This window comes from Triticum urartu, chromosome 4 (assembly GCF_003073215.2).
Source record: "Triticum urartu cultivar G1812 chromosome 4, Tu2.1, whole genome shotgun sequence".
NCBI classification, from domain to species: domain Eukaryota; kingdom Viridiplantae; phylum Streptophyta; class Magnoliopsida; order Poales; family Poaceae; genus Triticum; species Triticum urartu.
The window spans coordinates 355,080,561-355,091,881 of NC_053025.1; positions in this window are offsets into that span (position 1 = coordinate 355,080,561).

The window sequence follows — 11,321 nt, forward strand, 5'->3', positions numbered from 1 at the left end:
CATATATTGTGCTTCAAAGTAGCACCATGATTTTCATATAGTGAGTCTCATAAGTTGTCTTGTTCATACTAGTGGGAATTTTTCATTATAGAACTTGGCTTGCATATTCCAACGATGGGCTTCCTCAAAATGCCCTAGGTCTTCATGAGCAAGCAAGTTGGATGCACACCCACTAGTTTTGTTTTGTTGAGCATTCTTAGCTCTAGTGCATCCGTTGCATGGCAATCCCTACTCCTTGCATTAACATCAATTGATGGGCATCTCCATAGCTCATTGATTAGCCTCGTTGATGTGAGACTTTCTCCTTTTTGTATTCTCCACACAATCCCCATCATCATATTCTATACCACCCGTAGTGCTATGTCCATGGCTCGCGCTCATGTATTGCGTGAAGGTTGAAAAAGTTTGAGATTATTTGAGTATGAAACAATTGCTTGGCTTGTCATCGGGGGTATAGAAGTTGGGAACATCTTTGTGTGACGAAAATGAAGCATAGCCTAACTATATGATTTTGTAGGGATGAACTTCCTTTGGCCATGTTATTTTGAGATGACATAATTGTTTGATTAGTATGCTTGAAGTATTATCATTTTTATGTCAATATGAACTTTTGTCTTGAACCTTTCGGATCTGAATATTCATACCATGATTAAGAAGATTTACATTGAAATTATGCCAAATTATCACTCCGCATCAAAAATTCTCTTTTTATCATTTACCTACTCGAGGACGAGCAGGAATTAAGCTTGGGGATGCCTGATACGTCTCCAACGTATCTATAATTTATGATTGCTCCATGCTACTTTATCTACTGTTTTGGACTATATTGGGCTTTATTTTCCACTTTTATATTATTTTTGGGACTAACCTATTAACCGGAGGCCCAGCCCAGAATTGCTGTTTTTTTTTGCCTATTTCAGTATTTCGAGGAAACAGAATATCAAACGGAGTCCAAACGGAATGAAACCTTCGGGAATGTGATCTTCTCGCCGAACGTGATCCAGGAGACTTGGACCCTACTCCAAGAAGTTTTCGGGGAGGTCACGAGGGTGGAGGGCGCGCCCCCCTAGGCGCGCCACCTGCCTCGTGGGCCCCTCGGAGCTCCACCGACGTGCTTCTTCCTCCTATATATACCTACGTACCCCCATTAGACCAGAGACGGAGCCAAAAACCTAATTCCACCGCCACGCCTGTATCCACGAGATCCCATCTTGGGGCCTGTTCCGGAGCTCCGCCGGATAGGGCATCCGTCACGGAGGGCTTCTACATCAACACCATAGCCCTTCTGATGAAGTGTGAGTAGTTTACTTCAGACCTTCGGGTCCATAGCTAGTAGCTAGATGGCTTTTTCTCTCTTTTTGGATCTCAATACAATGTTCTCCCCCTCTCTCGTGGAGATCTATTCGATGTAATCTTCTTTTTGCGGTGTGTTTGTTGAGACCGATGAATTGTGGGTTTATGATCCAACTTATCTATGAATAATATTTGAATCTTCTCTGAATTCTTTTATGTATGATTGAGTTATCTTTGCAAGTCTCTTCGAATTATCCGTTTGGTTTGGCCAACTAGATTGGTAGTTCTTGCAATGGGAGAAGTGCTTAGCTTTGGGTTCAATCTTGCGGTGTCCTTACTCAGTGACAGAAAGAGTTGCAAGGCACGTATTGTATTGTTGACATCGAGGATAACAAGATGGGGTATTTATCATATTGCATGAATTTATTCCTCTACATCATGTCATCTTGCTTAAGGCGTTACTCTGTTTTTAACTTAATACTCTAGATACATGCTCGATAGCGGTCGATGAGTGGAGTAATAGTAGTAGATGCAGGCAGGAGTCGGTCTACTTGTCACAGACGTGATGCCTATATACATGATCATACCTAGATAACCTCATAACTATGCTCAATTCTATCAATTGCTCAACAGTAATTTGTTCACCCACCGTAGAATATCTATGCTCTTGAGAGAAGCCACTAGTGAAACCTATGGCCCCCGGGTCTATTCTCATCATATCAATCTCCATTACTTTATTTTACTTGTTTTGCTTTTACTTTTTACTTTGCATCTTTATACCAAAAATACCAAAAATATTATCTCTATTAGATCTCACTCTCGTAAGTGACCGTGAAGGGATTGACAACCCCTAAGCGTTGGTTGCGAGTTGCTACCGTTTTGTGCAGGTACGAGGGACTTGCGCGTGACCTCCTACTGGATTGATACCTTGGTTCTCAAAAACTGAGGGAAATACTTACGCTACTGTGCTGCATCACCCCCTCCTCTTCGGGGAAAACCAACGCTAGCTCGAGACGTAGCACACCATGAAGTGAATCTATTCGAGAAACATATAAGTCAGCGAGCTGACTAGCGGTGATATTTTCTCGAACAGGTAGGAAGTGAGCCACTTTGGAAAGACGATCAATGACTACGAAGATAGCATTATTCCCTCTCAAGGTCCTGGGAAAGCCGGTGATGAAGTCCATACCAACTTTATCCCATTTCCACTCAGGAATAGCTAAAGGCTGAAGGGTGCCAGCAGGTCTTTGATGTTCTGCCTTAACGCGACGACAAACGTCACAGTTAGCAATGAACTCAACGATTTCTCTCTTCATCCTAGTCCACCAGAACCTCTGTCGTAGGTCCTCATACATCTTAGTAGTACCGAGATGAATTGTGAGGGGAGATTCATGAGCCTCCTTAAGGATCAGTTGCCGAAGATGTTGCTTCTTGGGAACCACCAGACGGTTCTCAAAGAGAACAACACCTCGATCGCCTATAGAGAAACTACTAGCAATACCCTTGGCAATGTTTCTCTTGATCCGGGTAATCCCCGTATCATGCTTCTGGGCTTCTATGATATGATCCACAAGAGTAGGCTTCGCCACCAAGGTAGAAAGGAATCCTTGAGGAGAAATGTGAAGGTTAAGCTTCTAGAATTCCTCATGGAGAAGTGGTTGGCCCTGCTGCAACATGAGATTGTTGCAATAGGACTTACGACTTAGCGCATTAGCCATGACATTGCCCTTGCCTGGGGTGTAGGTAATCCCCAAGTCGTAATCTGAGATCAACTCCAGCCAACGTCTTTGCCTAAGGTTCAAATCTAGTTGGGTGAAAATATACTTGAGACTCTGGTGATTGGTGTAAATCTCGCAACGTTTACCAAGAAGGTAATGTCGCCATGTCTTAAGTGCATAGACTATGCCTGCAAGCTCTAGATCATGTGTAGGATAATTATCCTCATGTGGATGCAACTGTCGAGATGCATAGGCAATCACATGACGATCCTACATAAGGATGCAACCTAGTCCCTGTCGTGAGGCATCACAATGGATAACAAAGTCCTTAGTGAAATCCGGAGGCACAAGTATGGGAGCAGAAGTAAGGCGTCTTTTCAGTTCCTGAAAATTGTACTCACACTGTGGGGACCACTCAAACTTTTTATCTTTCTTAAGAAGTTCCGTGAGAGGTTTGGCCACTTTGGAGAAGTTTTCAACAAAGCTTCGACAGTAACTGGCTAGGCCAAGGAAACTCCTAACTTGCTTAACCATTTCAGGCGGAGTCCAATCAAGAACAGCCTGAACTCTCTCGGGATTGACAGCAATGCCCTTACCAGAGATCACGTGGCCTAGGTAGGTCACTTCTGGCAACCAAAATTCACACTTGGAGAACTTGGCATAAAGGCGGTGCTCTCTGAGGTTTTCTAACACAAGTCTAAGATGTTCGGCATGCTCTTCCTCGTTCCTCGAGTAAATAAGAATATCATCGAGGTAAACCACGACGAACTTATCTAAGTACTCCATGAAGATCGAGTTCATCAAGCGAAAGAATGTGGCTAGAGCATTGGTTAGACCAAAGGACATGACGGTGTACTCATACTGGCCATAACGAGTGACAAAAGCCGTCTTAGGAATGTCCCCATTTCTGATCTTGATTTGGTGGTAGCCTAACCTCAAATCCATCTTGGAAAAGATCGAGGATCCAGCGAGCTGATCATACAGATCATTGATCCTGGGGAGCGGATACTTGTTCTTTATCGTAACCAAATTAACGGGACGATAATCTACAACCATACGGTCTGTACCATCCTTCTTCTTGACGAAGAGGACGGGGCAAGCCCAGGGAGAAGAACTAGGACGGATGAAACCCTTTTACAAGGATTCATCGAGTTGTTTCTTAAGCTCAGCTGGTTCTAAGGGTGCCATCTTGTAAGGTCTCCTAGAGATTGGGGCGGTTCCTGGGATAAGATCTATGACAAACTCTACATCTCTGTCAGGTAGAATACCTGGTAATTCCTCTGGAAAGACATCCAGAAAGTCACGGACTACCGGGATATCCTCAAGGTCTAGAAGAGGGCTGGCATTAAGATAATAGAGTTGACGCTTTGCAACTCTGGTGGAGGCAGTGACTATCTTGCCAGATGGGTGTGTAAGCTGAATAGACCTGGTGAAACAATCAATCTTGGCATGATGACCTGTCATCCAGTCCATACCCAAGATGATGTTAATATCGGAAGACTTGAGGGCTACAAGAGATGCAAGGAATACAAGTCTGTCGACAAGGATTTCATTACCATGGCTTATTCTGGTTGTTTGCCATCTAGACCCTGGAGTTTGGATTTCAAGTGGAGTTGGCATATCACAAAATGACATGTCGTGCAAACGAGCATAGCCTTCAGAGATGAAGGAGTGAGATGCTCCGGTATCGAACAGAATCGAAGCTGGATGATAGTTGACTAGGAGTGTACCAAGAACGACATCCGGATCATCATGAGCGTCTTCAGCTGAGACGTGATGCACACATCCACGTTCAGTGGGAGCTGACTTGATTCTAATCACCTTGCATGATGGCTTACCACGGCCAACAGACCTCTCAGGCGGGGGTGGAGCATAGTTGGTTTGAGAGCAGTCACGTGCATAGTGTCCTGGCTCTCTGCATGTGAAACAAGTCCCCGAGGTAGGACGTGGACCCGCGTTGACAAGAGGTCTACCAATAGGCCTGGGTGGAGCATACTGCTGAACTGGGTGAGGCGCCAGATAAGAGGGCCTCGGTGTATAACCTGGTGGAAGAGCGGAGTTCGGAACCCAAATCCGGCGCTTCTGCGAACTAGAACCGGAGGAAGAACCCAAATCACGGGTGTGCTTACGAGACTCCTCGTAAGTGAGTTGAGCTGTCTCCGCATTAATGGCCTTGTTCACAAGAGCCTGGAATGTATTGCAATGGTGCAAGTGGAGATCACGACGCAACTTGGGGTTGAGAACCTTCCGGAACCTAGCCTGCTTCTTGGCGTTTGTGGACACCTCCTCTGTAGCATAGCGGGCAAGGTTCTCAAACTCTCTACTGTAAGCATCAATAGCCATCTTATCCTAGATGAAACTACAGAACTCTTCTCTCTTGCGGTCAATGAGGGCTTGAGGAATGTTATTCTTGCGAAAAGCCTCAGTGAAATCTCTCCAGGTGGGTATCTGGCCAGCTGGAAGCATAGCCTCATAGTTCTGCCACCAAAGACTAGTAGGACCTTCCAAGTGATATGCAGCATAGGTGACCTTGTCACCTTCAGCTACGCTTGCGGAATGCAGCTTGTGTGTTATACTACGGAGCCAGTCATCTGCATCGAGTGGTTCAATGGAATGATGGAAGGTAGGTGGTTTCAAACCAATTAAATCATAGATGGTCGCTGACTCTTTGCACTGGGGTGCGGTGTTCTTCTCTATACGTGCTAACAAGCAGTTAGACTCACGCTTGTTCCTCTCCATCTCTAACACGAACTCTGCCAACGAAGACTGGTCGGGAGGATCCTCATCCCTACCATCTCCGTGGTTACGGCTACGAGCAACAGAACTTCGGTTAACTGATGGCATCCTGAAGAACCAACGAAAGAAACAAGGATGGATTCTGCATCATCATAAGTATGTAGAATATAGTACAAGGAAAATACTATCTCTTGAACTCCTAGGACAATTCCGGCAGCATAACGGCAGTAAAATGCTCAAAATGAGACATCCTACAAACGATGGGGTAGTACCATACTCAACATCATCACTCAAGGTTCTGAGATATTACTAAACACACTACACCGGAAGTACTTGAACTGGGATATGACTCTGATCAACCAATCCTAAGAGACTACGGAGTAGTAACTCGTGATCCTCATAGACGGAAGAGAAGGCCTAGTTCCATAACCCCGTAGGAAGGTAGGATGACTCAGATCAGAGGGCATAAGGTCTAAGGAGTAAAAAGAGCCTTACGTTCCCTTCCACAATCAATTCCCCTATATAGCTAAAGAATTTCTAGAATCAACTTCGACCAGGTTGGCTTGGTAATCCTACAGGCAGTCAGGCTCTGATACCAAAGCTGTCAGGACCCTGATTCTAAGTCACACCGATCTAGAATGTAACACCTCATATCACTTTGCGGCCTCAGGCACGGTATCCCCACGGGTGTCTCCTTACCATGGCCCAGGACCATTTACGCCTTTTGGAGCACGTATATGATAGTGTCGCTAGCATCCATATGACAGAGAACCCGGGCCGACATGACTAGTCGTGAACCCAAAGTGGCACTAACTTATGGGGACAGGCATACATGAAACAACATCGAGCATGTCTGTCAGCAGCGTGTAAATCTGGGCTGTAGCAACTGGGCTAACAGGACTGCGGGAATCCGGGCTGTAGCAGGCTAGCAGGACTCCGGAAGTCACCGCGTGACATTTCCCCAAAAGGACAGACACAGGAACGATGTGAATCACACGCCGTCCAGTCTAAGTGTTCCGGAGCAGTAGTGCTGGGCTAGCAGGACTCCGGTGAACCAGGCTGTAGCAGACTACCATGGCTCAGTGGAAGCACAAGACTACATTCCCCATAAGATAAGCTACCAAGGATAAACAACTAGGTTGTCGGATCCCACACATAGCAATACACGTCACACGTACGCATAACATGCAAGTATGTGTTGTACAACATGGCATCACAACATGACTCAAACTCATATAGATAAAGGCCCAGAAGAGCCACATAGCATTAATACAAACAGAGGTCTCATGACCCATCATTCAGAGCATACAAGCAATGGAAGCATTACATGTTTGAGTACGGACAACTAGAAAAGAAAAAGGCTAAGAAGCCTGACTACCTACAAGTCCCACCCAAGGGTACAAGATCGTAGCTGAGGTAACAAGCTACTTGTCGAAGTCCAAGCGGTACTACTAGTGAGACAAATGTCTCACCTGCAAAACATAAATAAAGCAACGTGAGTACAAAGGTACTCCACAAGACTGACATCGGATCCTATCATACATGCATTTGTATCAAGAAGGTAATGTGGGGTTTAGTTGCAGCAAGCCAGCTTTGACTCAGTGGCTATCCTGTTTTACGACAACGAGAAACTTCTTTGAGGTGAGGCAGCGCACACGAGTCCACTAATCACCACATCAATACATTACTATGGATTCATCCCCGTATCTCTACGAGAAGGCCATCCATAGCACTCACACTTGTCTTGAGCATTTTAGAGTATCCACTTTAAGTTGTCTATGTACCACGTAAGCATCCAAGAAGTGCATAACCGAGGGCACGGCTACTCGAATAGATCACGATAACCCTGCAGGGGTGTACTTCTTCACACATGCTCTCACCACTTATCACCATGTACACGTCATGTATCTCGGCAACCTTCAAGCGGAAGCCTGGAGAGGGTGTCGGCCACGACCTGACTAACCACACAAGACTCTAGTCCAGGTTTATCGCCTATTCGGGTTCCATCCGCAAGGAGATCCGACCGGGGTTTCGCTCACGGCCCCAAACGATGTGTACAGGGTTCCCGAGCCCACCATTCGGGTGCCACTCGGTACACCAGGCCACGTGTGCCTAGTCTGTCCCAAGTCCACCCTGCCGGCTGCCACTCGGTAGAAAAATAGCATTACCTACAAACACCAGAAACTAGTTGCAACTCCTGGACAGAGATGAAGTTGGCTAATAAGTCGAGAGGGGTCGAGTTACCGGAACCCAATGTGTGGTAGTAGCTAGTCATTGGACAACATACATAGAAGTCAGTGCTTAAGGACGGTTCCAGTGAGACAACCCACCATGTACTCCTACATGGCCTCTCACCGCTACCTTTACCAAATCATGTTCACACGCTTAACTCTCAGCACCAGAACATACCTTAACACTCCAATCCATTCCCAATGAATCAGACCTGACACAACTCTAAGCAATAGCAGGCATGGCATGGTAGGAACACAACATGGCTCAATCAACTCCTACACATGCTAGTGGGTTTTAACTATTTACTGTGGCAATGACAGGTCATGCAGAGGAATGGGTTTAACTACCGCAGGATAAAGTAGCAGTTGAATTGCTGTTGTCCTAATGCAATAAATGAGAGTAGGAGCGAGAGAGTAGGATTGTATCAGAATGAACAAGGGGGTTTGCTTGCCTTGTAGATCAACAGAGGGGGCACTGCTCCACTGACAGGTACTCTGGATCGGTCTCCGGAGCAGGACCTATCGAGAAGGAACGGTGTCGGCAATCAAAACACAAGCATATGCAACAATATGATGCATGAACATGGCATGAAGATGTGATGTTGTTTGAGCTAATGCATTTAGCATTAAACTTGGGAGAGGTCCATTTGAACCAAAGGTTCAAATGCAACTCTAATTTAAGTCCCTTTAAATGCCATAAGTGTGTTTCCATATATACTGCATGTATAGGTTGGTTGGTCATGCATGAAAATGGTACGGATGGATAGATTGAATTTTTCTGATAATTTTTCATATATAAATTATTTGAATCTGAGCTACGGTTGAATTTCTATGATTTTTTGAAGTTTATAACATTTTCTAGAATTTTCTGAATTATTTTAAATCCAGGAAACTATTACTGCGTCAGCATGACAGCAGCATTGCATCAGCAGGTCAACCAGATTGACCCGGGTCAAACCTGACATGTGGGGTCCACACGTCAGTGACTAACTAACTAATATAAGTTAATTAGTGTTAAGCTCCTACTAACTAAAATGTTAGTGGAGTTAATTAAACTTAATTAAAAACTAAACTAGGATTAGCTGGGGCCAGGGCCCACTTGTCAGCGACCCACGGGAGGTCAAACCTCCTGATCAGCGGGGTCATACCCGCCGGCGGTTAGTCACTGGCATCCACAGACGCGGCGTAGGGCTCGGGTTCGTCGTGAAGCCCAGCCTCGCATGCATCTAGTGGAGCAGGTAGGAGGAGCTGGGGTGGCCGGAGCTCGCTGGAGCGAAGCTCAAGGCATCGGCCGGTGCGCAGGTTCCGGCGAGATCGAGCTACGGGGCACGGCAGGGGCTGCGGAGTGCCTCATCGGCCTCCTGGCGTCACCAGGAGCATGGTGACGCGCGTGGTTGCGAGCTGCAGCGGCTAGCGCGACAACGGCGACACAGACAGCGGCGAAGAGCTACGGCCATGGCGAGGAACGGAGCTGGAATGCGCAAAATGAGGGGGAGAAGAGGGGTTTGGTAGAGGAGCTCACGACGAGGCCTTCGGTGATCTCAGCACGCTCGGGGATGGCTTGGAGGCAACGGGATGTCAACGGCGATCTCCGGCGGCCGATGATGAAGACGACGGCGGTGACGGCTCCATGGGGCGTCCGGCGACGCGTGGCTTGACGGAGAGGACGAGGACAACGGCGCGGAGCTGTTGGACTTGTCGGAGAGGCGAGGGGGTGGCGGTAGCTACGACAACGGCGAGCGGTGGCGACGGTAGCGCTCCAGCGGTTGAGAGGGAGAGCGGCAGAGGAGGGAATGACCACGAGAGAGAGTGAGAGAGGTGCGGGGCGGCACGTGGCATCACGCGGGGCATACAGGCGATGAGGGGGAGGAACAGGCAGGTAGGAGGTGGCCGGGCCCGTGGCCGCGCGCGGCGAGCGCGTGCCCCTGTCCTCCTGGCGCGGCCAGCTAGCTGGGCCGGCCTGTTGCGCCGCACAGTGCCAGGCCGCGGGTAGGTCCAGGTAAGGTTTTTCCTTTTTTTGTTTTTCTTTTCTATTTTCTGACATTTGTTCTGATTTAGTAAAAATACTAAATCAACTTATTTTATTCTATAAATTTTAGTAGGGACTAGTTGGACCACTCCAAAGCCCCTCACCAAAATTCAGAAATATTGGACAATATTTTGTATATACAAAAATATTTATCCAATGCAAATAAATACCGGATTAATTCCAAATGGCCAAAATAAATATGTATGAGCTCCTAAAAATATTTGTTTGAATTTTACCTCTGACCAATATTTTCAGAGAGCAACATGAACATTTTCTTGGACCTTTTTGGAGCAATTTTTATCTGGGTTATTTCCAGAAATGATTTCTGAGGGTTTCACAAATCCCCATTTCAAATTTAAATGAAATTTAAACATGATGCTCACAAGAAGGCTAGCCTAGGTCATACCAGAACTAGGGATGTGACACCCCTCGACTTCAATCTGATCTCCATTAGCCGAAACTTCTTTGCAGGTATGTAGTAGGTCGCCGTACATCATTTCCCTCGACTTCGATCTGATCACCATCGCCTAAAACTTCTTGGCCGGTATGTACTGGGTCGGCATGAACTCCCACTGGATGGCTGCCTTAAGAGAAGGGGAAGATGGTAAAAAGTTGGTGCTCGTGAACTTCCAGACCTCCCATGAGATTATCCTTCCTCCGTTGGATTATATAGAGTTTTACCATCATGGTCCAAGTCATCTAGATTACCACGTCAGTTGGACGGACCTTGTTTTGCAGAAGATTGTAATCTGCCAAGTGCCCACACGACATGTGAATTACGCAGGCTTCAAGCTAATTGCCTTATTCGACCGCGGACTCGCCTATCTTTACGCCGGTGCCTTCTTTAGCTGGAGACAAATCAGCTCACAGTGGATCATCGTCAAAGCTGATACACACTTCTATGATGCTATTGAACACAATGGCATCATCTACGCCATTGACAAAGTAGATGGCACCACGTATTGCTAGGATGGCGCGTGTAAGTTGTTTCCTTCTCATGTTAATGGTGACGCCATGACACTGTTTGAACTTTTTGTGATGATTGGCATATCCCTGTTTGAGTAGAATTTGAGTAGAAGTATGGCAATGTATTAGAGACACCGTATGTCAACTATATTTGGAATGAGTTAATTCATGCGATTGTGACCATGTCATTACAACCAATTTGTACCCCTGAATAATCAAACGGTTAGGAATATATGGATATTCTCCTTATTTTACAGTAATCTATATACTACTACTAAATATGAGTGTGTATCAATGGCCATGTTAGTTTCCTCATTTTCATGATGTAGAAACATGCACCACACTGTT